Source organism: Larus michahellis, chromosome 2 (genome assembly GCF_964199755.1).
Source record: "Larus michahellis chromosome 2, bLarMic1.1, whole genome shotgun sequence".
NCBI classification, from domain to species: domain Eukaryota; kingdom Metazoa; phylum Chordata; class Aves; order Charadriiformes; family Laridae; genus Larus; species Larus michahellis.
The window spans coordinates 113,709,995-113,728,779 of NC_133897.1; the positions used below are offsets into that span (position 1 = coordinate 113,709,995).

An 18,785-nucleotide genomic window follows, 5' to 3' on the forward strand; every position below is an offset into this window, starting at 1 on the left:
GATGAGCATCTACCTTTTCACCTACAGTGTCCAGTAAGAAGAAAGGGCTCAAGACGGAACGAGAGATTATTTGGCATATTTCGTTAGAGGCTGGGGACATGCTAAGAGGCACAAGACCAGGAATTTGGGACTGTGGGGAAAGAGACCATTCAGATACAACACAGCAGCAGGGTCATAATGTCCAGCAGTACAAAGCTGGGCTTTTCTTACTTGGGAATTTAAACACCACATGCATGAAAAGAACATCTAGATTTTTACTTGATATTTTCCACACAGAAGTATGCCTGTGAGGAGTAAAGCTTCAGAATAGCTAAATGAGTGAATGCGACTGTGATGAGGAAGAAACAGAGAGGGAAACTTGAGAGGACAGGTAAGAAGGGATTGTGCTTGGGAGGAAAGCACAGGAGACTCCACGATTAACACACAAGAATTTTTTCCTGAGAACATGGAACACAAACCAAAATTCTTTAGCCTTGCCATTCCTGTGGCCCCGTAAAAGGACAAGTGTTCCAGCTCCTTTTAATTTTAATGCAGAATGAATGACAAGCTTACTACTGTAGTGAGTTTTCCATTACCTCCTTGGACAGGCACACTTGTGGAAATGAAGTCTTAAACACTGCTGATGTCTCATGAGAACGCCAAAATGATGGTAAAGAACAGGACATTGCTCAGGGCATGCATTTAAAAATCTCATTAGAACATTATACAAAACACTGTTCTGAAATTTCAATATTTCAGAGTGATTGTAGCCACAAAAAATATTAGGTTTTGTACCAAGTTCTCCATTGCAGAGGACTATATAAGCACAGCTATTTATAATCATTACAGCAGTTCATTTGATCTTTACAATGAAGACAATGAAAGGGCTATTAAAGGCTTCGTTTGAGCAAAAATAGCTTTAGGTTTCTTGTGCAGAGCCCTGTGCAGTAGTGCATCCACAGTGTCATGTGGATCCAAGAAAAAGACTTCCCCCAGTCATTTAGCAACCAAGGGTACTGCTGGAGTTGAGCATACATGTTACCGCTAAGTAGGATTACTGAACAACTTAACTCCCAGGATGCTAAAGTCAAAGTTGAGTAGGTATGAGATCTATATAGCAAAGCATTTTTCAAAAAGCTGATAATACATTAGATATATGCAGCTATAATGGACTAAACATACACTGCAGTACATCCCTACTCGCAAGCCTGCCTCCTGCTGCAGGCTAGAAGCTTGTCCTTTACAAGCTTAAAGGAAAACACATTTTGCGTAAGATGAAAAGATGAAATATGAGGCTATTTGCATATGTTATATTATTTAAGACTAAATTTTTACCGTCACCACTTCCTGTATGTGGTGCGCACTAAAATACCATCAAATATAATGAACGGAACATTTTACCAGGCACTTTTTGCCCTGCATCCATGGTGTCTCATTGTACTTCCAATTCAGCTCTCCAGCAGTAACCAGCAAACAAATCACTAAATGCTGCTGGCTTTAGGTAGTACACCAATTTAGTATGTTGGAGAGAACAGTGCCTGAATGATACATGCAGTGGCTTTTACAGATGAAAGGTTTTTATTTGGAAAATATTCACAAGCTCTTTTCACACATGATTGCAACAGTTCAGGCCATGCAGATTCCAGTGTCAGAGTTACGATGAAAGAACTAAGCTCCAACACAGTCCCAAACTAATGGTGCCTAAGGCAACAGTCTGTTGTATTAAGTGCAAATGCAGTACCCAGCATGGACATGAGTCATAAATTTGGCAGATTTTACAGCTTTTGATGATACAATATGACAAAACACTTTTGCTCCAGAAGCGAGGAATGCTTTTTTATTACAATTTTCCTTTAAGATTTGCACAATACTTGAGATGACTTCGTGGCTTGAACACACAATGCTGAAATCAGTTCTACTCCTTTCTTTGCTATACCTATTGTGCAACCTCAGAAAAAGTGCCTTACCTCTCCCCTGCAGCAATTCTCCCTACCAGATTTTAGATGATACACTAAAAATCAAAGAAAACAAAATAACAGCCTAATATAAACACATCTTTCAGAAACATGCCATGAGATAAGTTGGATATGTGTATTTTGGAGCCCCCTCAGATCCTAGCTAATATATGGAATGGAATACTAGACTCGCTGTCCTTTCAGAGAGTATTTATACATTTTAATTTGAAACGTTTAGATAATTGAGATCCAAACATATAAGGATTACACAAATCTTTCTGTACTAAGTATTTGAACCCTATTTTTATAAAAGTGTCCTTGAATAGTGAAATAGGAATGGGCAGTGACTACTCATAATCTCCAGAACAGCTTTTAATATACTCTGAAGTACCTACTCATTGCATTCCAGACTACACTACACAGGGCTAGGATGAAGTCCCTAAAAAACAGCCGACACAGGCAGCAAGAAAGATTTTCCAATACTTCAGCTGGAACTCACCACTACTTCCTACCAAAATAAAGAACGTATCTCATAGTCTAGGAATTTCTACTAGGAAAAGCAAAAAATGAGAGGACATACAACTCTTTCCTATGCAGGAAACAAACAAGATTCTTTGCAGGGGTTTTGTTGCACTTGCCTACATGTGACTTTGGGCTCCTACCCAGAACACCTTCAAAACCATATTTTAAGAGCTTGAGTTTACTTGTGCTTGGTTTCAAGTGTCAGGTTCCCCAGATTTCACAATACTCTTCAATTTATTTTCTGTGCTAATAGTAGTACCTAGACTCGTCAACCTCTTTCTAACAAATACACTCTATTAAAGAACATGACTGAATCTGGAGTTTTCTGATTGAGTTTTAGTAAGGTGCTTTTTTTTTTTTTTTTTAAACTAAACACATGCTTTCCAAAGAACCCAAGAACTTCATTGTTTGTAGAATTAAAGAATAGTTGAGGTTAAGGGACATCTGGAGGTCATCTAAGACCCTCAGTTATCTAGTCAGTCAGACATTTTTGGCTGTTCTTGTACCTTACATAGACCAGGTTGAGTTTGTTACTAGAGCAGGAAAAAAATGGTAAAAGAAACCACGGAAAATACAAACCTTACTACTCGCGACTAACTGTAGACGCCTATAAATCATGCAGCAGTTTTACAAGCAGCACACTGTGCAATAAGGAAAAAAAACACTTCGGCCCAAAATTTAACTTACAAAATCTGATTCACTGATTCAAAATACCACACCTCAATATGCCTTTGAGATTTGTTGCATGGATTGACTTGAATTTTAAAGGTATTACTGGTTTACAAATTACAGATAGACCATGTTTCAATAACAGCTGTAGCTGAGCAAGAGATTGCTCCTCCTTCATGTCACAGCTCATCATTAGAAATATACCTGCACTTTTTACTGTAATGTTTTCTTGTAACTTACAATAGATGTCAACCAAGTAAGGACTGAAACTCCTATTGGACTAGCGCTGGACATAACTTGCCTCACACGCTTTTAACTAAAACTCCAAGATCTACCTGTCAGAATGAAATTAATACACTAGCACTGATTTGCTTCTGAAAGTGAAAACAAAACAAGACAAAACAGATGAGATTTTTAGGGTATCTTACAACTCTGAATTTATTTATACTTCCTTGGACATGATCAAGGAACACCTTCATTGGCTGAACACTCCTTTTAAGCCAGTTTAGCCCTTAATGCTCCCGCTGAAATGTTTAACTAGCACTCAAGACAAAAAGTGGACTTCATCTCTCTGTGATCATTCTTACTACTGGCAAAGGCAAGTTCTCACAACAATTGAAGAAACTCGCTTCGGTTGCTGTGTGAAAGTTTTTCACAACCTGGTGAAATTCTGAGGAACCACTGACCAGAAACACAGGCAGCAAGTGGCTTCACTTGCTTCCAAAGAAAGATAATCTATTTGTCACTCAAACCACATTTCCCTGCCATTTCAGCTTGCCTTGATTTCCGCCTTCTTAGAGATGGAAATGTCTACATCACTTTCTTTCATTTTAAAAAACATCCTAAATAAAAAGGAGGACCTATCATCCTGGACAACACCACAGAACTTACTCTCCATAAATCAAAACTGGGAATAAGAAGGCTTAGGCTCACCCTCCTTTCACAGATACTAATTTATTTTCACAATATTGCTAGAAGATAAGAATTCATTATTCTCTTCATTTTACAGATGCTGACTTAAATTCACAGAAATAATGAGGTCAAGGGTTTCACCAATTTGCCATACCCATAATACGTTACAGGCTTTATTTTTCAGATGATTTCATATTAGATAGTACTTTATACTTGGCGAGACCATAGCTACTAGTGACTTCAGTTTCAGCTTCTACAATCAACTGCTCTTCCCTACCACTGTAGAAGGAAAAGGGTAAAACAGTCTCAAAGCAGTTATCCACAAGTGAGGAAAACACTCGGCAAATGCTCATAAAAAGCCTGTATCTTACATGAATTCCAAAACAGAACGAAAATCGGTAATTTTCAGGGTCAGTATACAACTTTCTTCAACATGGGACCCTCTTTTCTCTTCCCGCAACCTCCTCATAAGTTAGAGAACTGATCTCAATTTCTGCAACAGGACTTCTCTTGGAGCAACATCTTGGACTGCACAGTTGCAATTTATCCACAGAGATTCATCCCATTCATTATTTAAAGTGGAGTCCCAACCAAAAATGATCAACTTGTGATACCATTCTTCTATCTGCAGAAGGGTAAGTGAGCAGTGCTACCTCAATATACGCCAGACAGCATTTCTGACAAAGCAGGTCATAAAGGCTAGCGACATTGTAATATACAGCAAGAAAGCGTGCAAATACAGACAAGCACTTGCTTCACTTTTGCAACACAATCCCATTTCCTTCCTTTACTTCCTCTAAAGTTTCCAGCCTCAAATCGACTCTGAGATCTTCCCACTGCAAACGTCACTCCGCACATCAAGATTATGATAAAATAAAAGCAGCTTATTGATATCAGACTTCTGAACTCATATGGAATTAATTACTGTTTTTGTCTTCCCAAGGCACTGAAAAACCATAAAACCTAACATTTTGACAAAATACCCTTGCAGATGCTATGCCAAACTATCTAGTCTTGGTTGGCATATAAGAGCTAAAAATTATTAACAGAATATGACAGAGGAAAAGAAACAAAAGGATCCCAGCTATCTATAAATGACTTCCACATAGATGGCTGAACATGGAAGAACTAAAGAAAATGAGTGTGCTACGCTCTACTTCTACTTTAACACCTCACAGAAGTATACTAAATATTAAAGTGAAAGTGTCCGAAAAGGTGTCATTTTCAAAGGACAGGACACTCTGAAAGAATCAGTTAGATCTATGAACCCAAACCCTGCTTAACCCATCTGCATGAAGCCCCATCCAAAAGACGACACCAAGAGACTGCTGCCAAAGACCCTGTGAGGTGCTGAGAAAAGGTGTGAAACAAAGGAAGTAGGGAGGAGATTAATTCTTTCCCAGTTGACTCCTAGGATAATGAACTCCTTCCTCACTTTAAAAAAAAAGAAAAAGGCTTTGGGGATTAATTTATTTACATAATGTCATTTCAGGTGAAAAACAACGCTGACAAACCTGGCCTAAACTGACAGGGTGGTACAACCTTGAAAACAGGCAAGTGGGGAAGATGGTGCTTTGCAACAGGGATCCCCAAAGATGATTTGATATAAACAGACAGCTGATACAGGGAAGCACTGAATAAGAAGGTACTTGAAGAAATAAAAATTAAGATCAAATACTATGATTTCTTCACTTTTATTTTTTAACAGAAATAGCTTCTCAAGTCTGAAATCCTAAATGTTAGTTGTTTAGTAAAAGAAATACACAGGGTCAAGGGACTGTCTTTACAATAGGTACTTTGTAGTTCTACACCTCAATCGTACAGATATTTATATTCAGGATAAACTTGCAGAAGTCCTAACAACTTAAAATTACAGAATTATCCACTATTTCAGAGAAGCATTTGAAGGGCTATGGGCTTGCTTAATAGTGAAGCCTGTGGACTGGATACATGTGTTACAAATAAACTTGCAAAACCATACTCTTAAGTAATTAACAATTCTCATGTCAGCATTGGGAAAATGCTAGTTTTACTAGAAAAGCATAAAACAGTAGGACATTTGATATCATAATGGCATGCCAGATTGTTCAAGAATGGCAGAATCTTCATCAATAAGCCAGTACTATCTTGCTGTTAAAAAAAAAAAAGAGGCAGATCATTCCATCACAACTCTCTATTTTCTCATATAATTTCCTCTTAATACCCAACAAGTGTTGCATTCAAAGCATTTAAATTAATATTTTATGACAAAACAAATTTTAAATGAAACAGCTTAAAATACCAAAGATGAAAGTTTGTGGAACTTGCATAACATCAACCACATGACATTTTTATCAGAGAATGGTTAGAATTATTAAAAATGGTTAGAATTCTTTAAAAGTGGAAAGTCCTCCCTGATTCTAAGAGACTTCTGTTAAAGCACCTTTTTATGCATAGCCCCTGCCCCAGATTGGGAGGGACAAGATGTAAGAAATGTTTAAGGATAGGGTTAACTCCTGGCATTAACCACAAACAGAAAAAAAAAAAAAAGCATTCTCTCTCCCCAAAATGGTGATAAATCTGTCTTCCAGAAGTCAGACATTGGCTCCCATTTCAGTTGGGCAGGAATGGCTCCCATAGTGACAAGGGGCATCATTCCTTCTGAGCCACATATACCATTTCTGGAGCATTCCTCCATGTGGACCAGTAAGGAACTGCAACTAGTGTCAGAATTCAAGAGGAATCTGAAGGATGTTTGTCAGTATTTTCTTATTCTCAAGTGCATTTCTCTACTCTCTTACTAATCTACAAAAGATTAAGCTTTTGTCTTTTCATGGAAGATACCAGCACTATTGTTTTTACATATGGCTGGCTGTTCTGCGAGGAAGCACTGGAAAGAAACAAACAGAATGATGAAATAATTGTTTTTCTCCTTGAAAGAAATTTCTCAAGATCAAAAATACCATGTTTCTTTTCAGATGTTATCAATATTAAAATGATAATTTCTGAATAAATGTTCTTATTAATATTTATGCTTTAGCTACTTTTCATATTTCTCCTTCGGCAGTACAAAATAAAATCATTTCACTTTCAGTTTCTCACTCATAAGCTCAGTCTGGGTTGCAGGCACTGGAAGAGACTTTCTTCACCTAAGTTCCGGTACAAACAACGTAGAAGAGACATTCATGTATTTGTCTTTTCTTTCTTAAAAAAAAAAATAAGAAACTGCATTTTTAATAAGTGAGATGAAGTGCAAAGAAGTCTTATTTATGTAACCAGTTAATGAGTCATTTAAATTTAAAAAAAAAAACACAACGAAACAAACAAACCAGAAAAACTTCATTAAGAATCTGTATAGCAAAACTTAGTAGAATGTACCACAGCTTTACAAGACTACCACACACAGGCAGTACAAGAAGAATGCATGCTTTGACTATTAAAAATTAAATTAGTCAGGAAAAACACATCACCTGTAACAGCTGAAAAACATTTCTATTCCACATTTGAAAGAAAAAAAAAAAAAAAAAAGGTTGACAGCTTTACAATTTATCAAGCCTTCAGCAACAGATTCAGCATGGAATCCCAATGGACTAACCAGAATTAGATCTTCATAACATTTTACTCCCATTACTGGGGTGACTTCCAGGTTCAGCCAGTCATGCCTATAAGCAATCTGCTCTAGCTGACCCTGCTCTGAGCAGAAGGGTGGACTAGACGACCTCCAGAGGTGCCTTCTAACCTCAACTAGTCTATAATTCTGTAACGTGAATTAAAAATGTAGATGTTCTTTACCTCAGCAGCAGTATGCCTACTGGCAGTTCTCTCCTCCTGCTGATACATTCAGCATATGAAAAGGTTTAAGTCTTCTATATTCTCCAGCAACTTATGCCATGTAGTCAGGACAGCATTTATTCCAACAAAGACTTACACAGGTGGCTAGAAGAACCCATGTAGCTTGTGAGTACTGATGTCATACTGAAGTTAAATCATATCATTAAGACAGCTGTGTAGAATACAAACAACATCCCTGCTGAGGGACATACCTAGCTGTTGAAATAGACATTTACATGGAAAAAACAACCTCACCTCTTTACGCTTGAGAATCAGACATACATAAGTTTCCAGAATGCCTGATGGGATCTCCCTTTATTCTGGATAGTCTCTCATAATAAAGGAGATTCTTTTCTTTCCCACAATAGGATTCCTCTTTATAGAATCAAAGAGCCATGCTTGCCCAAGAACTCTGGTTCTCAGGAGCCAAAGAAACTTATTGCAAAATCCATTACTCTTCCCTTCTAATCTACAAGTATAAAAAACTTGTATGTTCACAGGTGCTTCCTCTTGAGTCTTTTTTAGGATGAGCTATGGGTTCAAAGGAAGCACCTGCACAGATGTTTAGCATAATATGATACTCCCATTAAGCTAAATGGAGAAGTGGAGTTGTAAGCTTCAGTTTTGATCTACTGGTTATTCCTTAAAGATGTAACTAGTTGATCTTTGTCAACTAAGAATGACTATTCCATTACCACAGTGCCTACCAAAGAAAAACTTAAAAGCTTTTCTATCAGTACCTTGACAAGCTTCAGATAAGCAAGCCTATTGCCAATTAAGTTTAAATTCCTTCTACAGGAATCTACATCCCCTCTGGAAACCTTCTAAAGATCTCCAAGACAAGAGATTTCAAAACTACTCTGTACATTATTACTAGAAACTCAGCAATTTATATTTAAATCCTCATAAGTTAATGATAATTTGCCAACCTAACACCAAGAAAACCCACAACTTATCTACAGCACTGACAGAAGGAACATAACCTAGAAACATGCAAAAGCCCTTCACGGGCTAAAAGCAGATGAACGGCCAACACCTACTCACAGTCCTTCAACTTCAGCACGATTCACCACAAGTAAAACAACGTGCTTCAGTGCTACTGTTCACAAGTAAGACCTAAAACAGTAGACGCAGAGAAAAAAAAGCAAGGTTCTGACTCTGACTAGGCTTACTTACAGGTCCCCAACTGGATAACAGGATTTTGTCCTGGCTAAATTGTGAAGACATGCAAAATATTCAGCGGTCTTTATTGCCACCTCTTGGCCATCGCCACATATCACAAAAGTAACAGAACAAAATCATATGCCAGTTCCTTTATGGAAATAATTTTTCTTTGGGGGAAAAGAGATAGTGAGGTAACATATGTTACCTCCAGAGGAGGTAACACCTCCTCTAGAAACAGAGGAGAGAGAATAACCCAATACTGTTTGCATACAAGTATAACTATTTAGAGCTGTAAAACTACAGTAAATAGTGCAATTAACCTTCATTAATGTTTTACTACGTCATCTGAAGAACTGAAGGGACTGGAAGCAAAGAAACAGTTATTTTCAAGACAAAAGACAGTATTTTTTATTTATTTATAAAGGTAATACAAGCTGTCAAGTCACCTGTCCCTTCCTGAAGTCAGAAGACAAATAGATTAGCATTGCTCACTCTAGAAAGAGAATATCACTAAATCATCTTTCAGTTTTCCCTTTATCAGTAAACTAGTGGTAAGAACTCAGATTAGTAGGTTGCTGAACAGTGTGGAGCACCACAGAAAGCTGATTTCTCTCAGTTAGTGTTCTTTGTTGTACACATTCTTGAAGTGAACATAAACAAGAGGAAGATATTTCCATGAAGCAGCTAAGGAAGCTATCTATCTGTCTATCAGAGCTTGAAAGGGTTGAAAAGCCAGACACCTATTAAGTAGGACTAACACAAAAATCTTTGTGAGAGAAGGGAAACTATAGGAAATGTCTTCATGTAAGTAAGCTTATTTCTGCTGCCGTGAAGGACTGGAACTTTCTAAGATTTCTACCACAACAATACTCCTGGAAATACAGTGTTATTTGGTTTCTGTTGCATTTAACACATTATGAGGCTCAAAGAGGGGAAAAAAGTGCTTTCTACCTCTGATGGTTTTTCAGCCTCATGAATGCAGCCTCAGAACAAGAAAGTCATTCCAATACTCTTGGTCTCCACTAGGCTACTGGCAAATAGAAAGCACATGACAGGGGCAGGAAAGAAAGTATCTCAAGTCTTCCTCATCAGCTTGCACTTTTACTCTTTGTCTCTAATATAGATCGTAATTGTATCTCTAACATTGCTAATGGCTTTTCTTAGCATAAACCAGGGTGAAACCAATCCTCTTGTGATGTTATCACTACCTAGAACACTCTGAGCAGCAGCTGTGAAACTGAGGACAGTTTATTCATTTGTTGCTTACTAAAGATAAAAGCAGATATAAGGACGCTTCGCCGGATCCAGGGAGATAACCCAAAATAAGCCAAAGCAAAGTCATACTCTCAAGGGCTTCAAGTCTCTCTTTAAATGAATATTTAGATTTACGCAAGGTGGCAATAAAGATCCTCAATGGCATAGGTAAGATACAAAGTATGGCTCCACAAGCTTATGGAGGAACTTTCTAAGACTTCCCTAGGTTCTGGAATAATAATGAACTGGTAAGAAAAAAACCTTAAAGACGTTAACAGGGCTCTGACTTCTGTTATTCTGTTAATAGAACTATTCAGTATTGTAACACAAAATGCAAGATAGAGTTTGTGCTAATATTTATTTCATACCATCTGTCGCTAGAGTCTAAGTAGAGTCTAATGATTTAGTTAAAAAAATGTAGTCTGATCTGGAGACTAAATGACCAATCAACATTTATACTACTCCATCTGCAATAGAACATGGAAGAGAAGAAACACCAAACACTCATACCCAGCCCACCTTTTCACAAGATAAGATCGAATTTGTCAAAAATAAGTTGTTCTGAGTGTGCATATTAACAGTGTGGTGGCAGGTTAATCATTATATATTTTGTGATCAATATTTTTTTCCAGTTTTAAAGAGAACAACTGCGCTAATCTTTCAGACAATTTCATCAGCCTAAGACCATCTAAACATGGTAAATCAGTTCAACAAATAGAATTTGTTTTCATATATCTGTATGCCCAGCATTGAGGAAGAAGTTCTAGCTCAGCCATTTCTAGGTGCCAATATTTTCCCTAAAAGGATATCCAGGACTCTTCCACCTAGTTAACTTAAAGCTGCAACAGTTTATGGGTTTTGTAGCAATTTAAACAGACACCACATGGTGCAGAGAAGCTGCTGCTTGAGGCTATGATTGATGACTTTAATTTAACAAACAGAGGACTTAGCAAACCAAGGTATTCAATTTTCAGTTCATGCTTTTAAACCTAAGGTAAGTGGTAAGATAGTACCCCCTACGACTAATGCCAAACAAACAGAAGCTTCATACAAGCACTCATTCAGCCCGCTTATTAAAAGGCCTATTCCTCAATAAAGTTACCTATTATGCAAGCCTGCTGGAAGAAACTGTAAATGAACTTAGGTTTGTTGCACAGAGCTTGCTTTCTTACACAACATCTGTCCTAAGCTTTGCTGCCTGTAGTATTCAGAGTTCACAACTAATTTTGAAAAAACCTCTGGGTGGGAGAAGAACACACAAAGAGATGGTAATGGAAAGGCAGAAATCCTTATATCTGAAATATTGAGCTGTCATCTTTGCGAAAGAACCAGAGGCTCTCTCATCAACTGACTGCACTCAGTAATTACTACAGAAAAGCCAGGAAATCAGAAAAGGGACTCACATACCGTACACCAAAAAACTGACATCACCACAAGAATGTCACCATAGTCCCCCGGGTGCCGAGAAAAACATTGGCACTCCTTAACATTTTAGCTTACAGGACACATACAGGAAAGCAGAAGCATTAAAGAGGGAAAAAAAATAAAAAAAGAGAGAGACAGTCAGTGGATTTACTATTACCTTCCCAAGGAAGTATTCTGCTATACCTGCAATTTTATTTGAACAGTTCATTTCTCAAGCTTGCACAGAAACCTACTGAATTCATACAAGGGTGAGATTAAGGTCCCCAGCTCATCGAGTCATAAGGTTAGCTGAGAGTCTGGGTTTCCACCTAAAGAATTAAGAAAAGCAAGGGACACCCAACATCTGCACAAGCCTCAAACAACAAGAACAGGTGAAATGCCCTGATGTCTCACATCATTCTGAAGATCTAGTACTCTGTGGACTCTTACCCACTGAACTACAGCAGATTACAGTAGAAGGAAAGCACAGGACACTTAGTTCTTTGCAGCTGCACAGCACCTGTGGGTAGCTCACCATGTCACTAGAGTAACCTAGATGTGAGGACCTAGAGTAACTAAGATGTGAGAACAACCAAGCTGCCACCAACTTGCATACTGAAAAACACCCAAACCCTTGCTGCTTCAAAACTAGATGCAAACCCCACCTCCAAATCATGGCATGTCAATAACACTGAATTATTTTATGTAAAAGTTAGTGATTTCTTATAGACATGATGATCTCACCCTTTCCTAGCGTTCCAAGATTAAACATTTCTTTCCTGGAACATAAGTACATTTGGACTGTTCCACATCTGTCTGATAGCTTTTTGTTCCTACAAGCATCACAACTTACTCACTTGTCGTCATTAAAGCACTGGTTTATCCCATAAACTACCTAGTAATTCAGAGGTATAAAATTCAGATTTTCCTCTGCATCACATGGCCCGCAGAAGAAAGGCACAGAACACAGCAACACTAGCTGACAGCATTGAACTACTTATTTTATCTGGGAGTTCAAATAATAATAATAAAAAAATCCTTTCCTTTCTTATTAGCTACCCAGTCCTTAAAAAAAATAAAAAAAAGAAAGAAAAGAAAAGAGACAGTATTAGCAATGGTACGTAGAGAGTCAGGCTAGAACTAGAACGAACTGTGCAACTGAGCCTGGCATTTTCTCATTTCTCGTCCTTCCTTTGTTGCCTGGTGTCACCTGTGCTGTGCGAGTTACCGTGCCCCACCTCAGCGGCGGCTGCCTGGTACCGGCACACCACAGGCGCCTGAACGTATTCTCCTGCAAAACCACCGGGCCACCCCCTCGAGCGTGTCACGGAAGGCGCCACAAACGCCGCACCCGCTCGCCCCGGGTCTCTATGTGACGAGGGAGGAGGACAGGCTGCCCCGGCGGGGCGGCACAGCCCAAATCGGCGGAGCAACTCCCGAGGCTGCGAAGAGCTACCGAAATTCCCGACGCGGAGGCGGGGCGGTGGCGGGTGTGTGTGTGTGTGTGTGTATGTGTGTACACCGCCATGCCACGCTCGGCACCCGCGCCCCGGCCGCCCCGCCGCCGCCTCCCTCCCCACAGCCCCGGCCCTGCCTCCCCTGGCAACCGCCGCCCCAGCACCCGTCGCCCCCCGGCCGCAAGCGGGCCCCGCTCCGGACGGCGGGACAGGGGCTGGGCTCGGCGTGCGAGAGGCGCGGCCGTCAGACGGTGACAGCGGCGGCCATGGCTCCCGCCGCGGCGCTGACAGGCTGAGAGGGGACAGCCGCTGCCCGCCGCCGCCGTGCCTATCCCCCCGGGCAGGGCAACGCGGGGACAGGCCCGCCGCCCCGCCGGGCTGGGCGGGGGAGGCGCAGTGCCCGCCGCCGGGGAGGGCAGGGCAGCGGTTACACCCCCCCCACCCCAAGGCGGGCAGCGGGTGAGGGCTCCCCGGACGCCCCGCCGTTCAGAGACAGGGGGGTGGCACCCCGCGGGCGGGACCGGGGGTCCCCCGCCGCGCACCGGGAAGGGGTGGGGAGGTGCGCTCCGGTCCTCACCTTCTCCCGGGAGCCAGCGGCGGGACGCGTCCTACCCTCTCTCCGTAGGGATCCGACAGGGGAGCCGGTGCCACCCGCCGCCACCAGCGGTGCGCAGGGGCTCGGGCTCAGCCCCGGCTCCGGCCGCTGTGGCTGTCGGGTTTGAAAACACCCCCCGTCCTCCGCCTCCTCCTTCTCCGCCGCCGCCCTCCCTCACCCCGCGCTGCCGTTGCCGCTTCCCCCCCCCTTCCCCAACAGCAGCCGCTGGAGTAGCGCTCCGCCGGCCTCCCATTGGCCGCGCCCCGCCCACGTGGCCCCCACACAGGGGCGGGCGGGCCCTGCCGCGAACGTTACAGCGCTCGGGCGGCGGTTGGCGAAGGAACGCCGGTTGGGGGGGGGGGGGGGGGGCAGGGCCACTGCACCGCTCCGTTCTCCGTCCTGGGGGAGACGGGCACGGACGCCCCGCCGGGCCCCTCGCCGCCCGTTCCCGTCCCCACCTTGGGGGAATAACGGGCTCGCAGGGTGCCCAGGGGCTGGAGGGAAGAGGGTGGCGACGGGCGGGCATCGTGCGCACGCGCCGGGGCGGCCGCGCTCTCGCCTTGGCGGCGGCCGCTGGAACTTTCTGGAAATGGCGGCGGCGGCGGCCCCAGCCGCGGGCGCGCCTGGGTCGCGGGGCAGGGACGGGACGAGGCGACGAGAGCTTTCGCGTCCCCGCGGGACGGCAGCCGACCTACAGCCACCAGCGCGACCCGTCGTTACCGGCGGCGGCTGCCGCTCCCCTCCCCGGGGAGGGGTTTTCCGGCGGCGATGGCGCAGTGAGTTTTTAACAACCGGCGCCGTGCGCGTGCGCGGCGGCGCGGCCGGTACCGGTGGACAGGGAGGGGCCGGTGTCCGCGGTGTGCGCGCCCCCAGAGGTGCTGAGAGTGAGCGGAGCGTCCCGGCAGGCCGCGGTTCAGGGGCCCGCAAGGTTTTGGGAGAAGCCCCGGGAGGCAGGTGCGTGTGGTGCGGCGCTGGGGAGGGGGGAGCGGATCGCCGTCGGGGCGCCCGCGTGGAGAGGCTGTGGGAGGTGGAGCCCGCCGCGGCCGGTGGCCTGCTCGGTGCCTCCTCCCGCGCCCGGCGTTGTCCGGAGGCAGAGTCCTGCCCGGCGGGTGCGGGCAAAGACCTGCAGGACCTTTTGTGGGGGGCATGCGGCCCCAAGCCTCGCAGGCGGGCACAGATCCCCCGATTGGAGTTTGGGCCCGCTTCCAGTTTTGAAAGGGAAAAAAAACCACACACCTTACAGACTTTAATGCCAGTAAGCCAGACGTCTTATAAATGCATCAGAACGGGTTACAGAAGTAGGCTGGCGTTAGTTTTAGTTACAACCTTAAAAACTGGTCATTCGTCTGCACTTGTGAAAGGTTTTGCCTTTGCTTATTAAAATGGTACACGGTAAGACTTTAAGAATCTGTGTGGTTTTGTGCTCCTGGGTTCTTCCAGAGTGCTTCTGGAAGGTGCTGAAGACAGGTGGGCTGTCAGGTGCAGTATTTTGAGAAGGCAGCTAAACAGAGCCCTTACATTTGATGCAGTATTAATTGGCATGTTCGGTCTGCTACTGGACTACTTCCCTCTGTTATTGTGCAGAAAGCAAGAAATCCTTGATGTTTACTATGCAAGTCAGAAATGTGAAATTTTCAGAATTAAAAGATTATTTTGATTAAGGCAATCTATTGTGTGAACTTCCCCTGTATTCTCATTTCCACCCATCATGTTTCAGCATGGGTAGAGAATGGCATCACAAATCTCAACTATTCCCCTGCTGCACAACATCTTACTGTTTAGGCAAACTTCTCTCATTTGCTTTCAAAATCTTCCTGTAAAGTGCTGGTACAGACCATTTCCGTTTGATGCTGTTAGTGTACCTCGAATACCTCGAGCTGACCAGGAGCAGCAGGTATGGTGACACCTGTGGCCACATAACAAAGGCAGTTGCATTCACTTCTTTCATGTCAGGTTGATTACAGAGGTCATTGCTTGAGGTGGCAAGCAGATTGAAGAGCGGGCAGGCTACCCCACTGCCAGCATAAATGGAGTAAGAACTATTTCCCAAGGCAGAATGTTTGTTCTTCACACAGCGCTATACAGGGATGACACTGATGATTCACCTTCTATGACATGACAGGCTGCAGGATTGGGACGGTGGTGTAATACTGCATTCTGATCCTTGTGCATCAGCACCAGTAGCACGCAGTCCCAGGATTTCGGCGTGTGTTGGTAGATGTTCACAGCCAGCAGCCGAGAGAATGGGAAAGGAGACTTATAAGCAACATCTTCTGCAGCAGATGTTATGATTTGATAATAATGTCTATCAGTAACTAAAAAATATGGTTCCTTAAGTCTAAGAGCTACTGTTTGGACTAACAAAAAGCATCAGTCAGTTAATTGCTAATTGCTGCCCTTATATTAGTTTCTTCCCCTTGTCTACAGAAGCCCCTCCTTTTTACATAGCACAGCTGCAAAATGCCTTTGTAGTTGTGCTCTCTTGGTGTGCATAGTACTTCCCGGGATCTGCCCTCCCTAGCGAAACATCGTGTGTTAGCAGCAGTGTGAACTACTGGTCTTAATCAAGACAAACGTGCACAGCATCTGGTTGAACTGTCATTGCTGAAATCAGTCTAGTAATTCAGTGACTGAGAATCTCAAACTGCAGTACAGTACAATCTAAAATAAGAACTGTATCCTAAGAACTTGCAAAATGTCATGCTGGTGAAAGCACACACGCTAGCCTTGGGTAGGTAACTGGCCGGTCAGCCCATGAGCCCACTAACATACTGCATAGCTGGAACTCAATTTCATTGCTTTTTCCTATTTCATGGCAGAACACAGCTCCAGATAACATTTTTCTAGCTGTGTGGGGAGGTCACAGAAATCCTTTCCATTATCCAACATGGAATGCATCATTGGCTACCTAGTGGAGTTTCCTATTACTCTGACCAAAGGAAAGAACCACCAGCATTCACTCTCTCAGTCCAGTGGATTCTTTGTGTGTCTTCCGCTTCCATGTTCTAAATCTCATTTCCTTTCCCAAAACTGTACCTATTTTTCTTAAAATCTTCTGTAGGTATTTTTTTTTTTCCTTCCCCATTAGAGGGCTTTTCTTTTACCTTTTTTTTTTCGTTGCACTTTTACATTTGGAGAATTAATACAGCATGTGAACGCTTTCATTTTTCTCTCATTCAAGGAGAGGGGCAAATAGGACCACCGAAAACACAGAATCGGTTCCATTACTGCTGCGTTACTACTTTAAGGAGTGTATCTGCTATTGCTGTAGCTAACTCATTTTTCATTTAACTCAGTCACACAGTCCAAGATATGAACTGGTAGATAGAAACTGCAGAATTAAGTGTTTGATTATTTGACAAGTTAGTGTCAGCTGCCCAGAATGACTATTAGTAAACTTCTGCTATCGAGGATTGAAAACAATAGAAATTATGTCCTGTTAGTATTTGTTACCTAAAATATTCAATACTACTAGTAAAAGCAAGCACAGGGTATTACCTGTAGCTATTCAAGAACAGAAAAGAGAACTTGGATATATTAATTCTTATAGTATTATGTAACTCTTCCATAATGATCACCTTGTTAATCCTCATCACAGTCCTGCATGATGTTATTGTGAAAATAATTTTGTATACAGTAAACTACTACATGTAACAAATACTGCAGAATCTGTATTTCTGGTTGAGATGTTTGAGGTTTGAAATGTTCAGATTTCAACAAAACCTGAAATAACGCAATATGTTATTTTTTTCTTTAATCATCTATCTTAATACAATGATTGTTAAACTTTTTTGAAGAAACCAGAACCGTAAAGCCTCATTTAAATAATGAATTAAGTGGGTAAGATGAGAAAGAGGAGTAACGGTTATTTGCATATTTATCTTCAAATATTTCACAGTCCTATAGCTGCCCTACAATATTCAGTTTAAACAGTGGTGTATCAGATTTGTACCACACAAAGATAATGTAAATTATCCTTTTCTAGTCAAGTGATTGGCAGAGTGTTAGGTGTTGCATCAAAACGACTGACATACATGTCTGTGGAACATCATTAACATGATTGCCACCAAATGGGAAACTGGTGAAGTCCACGTGTACTCATGAAACAGACATCACGATTTCCATGTACAGATGGAATGAACACGGGAGAAAAGTGAGACAAGACAACAAATTCTCCTGTCCAGCTTTACCAATGGGAGGAATGTTGCATTCTAGGGCTTTCTCTTTGCATGCTTCAAAGTTTCAACTTGGCAGGTCTAAAACTATGTTTCCCCTCAACACATGCAATCCCATCAGTTTCACAGTTGCATACAAAATCCAAATAACTGTAGCACATGATAGTTCCATAACACATGCAAAATCCTCATTTATATTCCATGTATAACTTAAAAATAGTTGCCTGCTTCTGGGTCAGAATAAGGTAATCCTGCATGAACTAGGATACAGCTCTGTTATAGTTGAGCAAACAGCTTAGTTACAGACTGCGTGTCTTTGCATCAGGATGTAAAGTACTGTCCATCTCACTTCATGTCTCCAGAGAAGTGACACACTGACACACAGTGCCAGATGCCTGGCCTGCTACAAGGCATGTGGCTATTACAAACACTGGAGGAACCTTTCAGCAAATTTAAGTTACAGATAATATTTCAATCCTTGTACTATTTTCTTACATGCAGAGTGTTCTATACCACTTGCATACAAGATTTTTTTTTGTGCTTATCGAAGGACTGCTTCACTAATGACTTGTATTTATTTATCAAATTTACTTTTCCAATTGTATGCAATTCAGTGATCTAATTTTATTAAATTTAGTAATGTAGAAGGGATAGCAAGATTTTTCATACAAATTATATACACACCTATTTTGCTCTCAGAACTACCAACAGTAACACTACTTGTTCAACAGTACTACATTAAGGAACTTCACAGACCTACTGAAATAAAGGTGGGGCGTGAACAGACTATTTGAGATAATCATAACGCAGGGAAATCTGTAGATAGAAAATTTGACTCAGAAGAGGGAGAATAGTTATGGGAAGTACTGTTAATCAGAATATCAAAACA

At 42.1% G+C, this 18,785-nt stretch overlaps 1 protein-coding gene across 4 annotated transcripts in view; it reads right to left on the bottom strand.

The window, feature by feature from the left end:
- ANKRD12 (ankyrin repeat domain 12) overlaps window positions 1-14,248 on the bottom strand; it is a 67,204-nt gene extending 52,956 nt beyond the window's left edge. For 2 of the 4 annotated variants that reach the window (XM_074576644.1, XM_074576643.1), the window contains exon 1: window positions 13,704-13,935. The gene's annotated coding sequence lies outside the window, so the exon portion shown is untranslated. Of the gene's footprint in view, window positions 1-13,703 lie in introns of all 4 variants that reach the window. The other 2 variants (XM_074576642.1, XM_074576647.1) reach the window with 2 other exon arrangements.
- Between the last annotated feature and the right edge of the window lie 4,537 nt (window positions 14,249-18,785).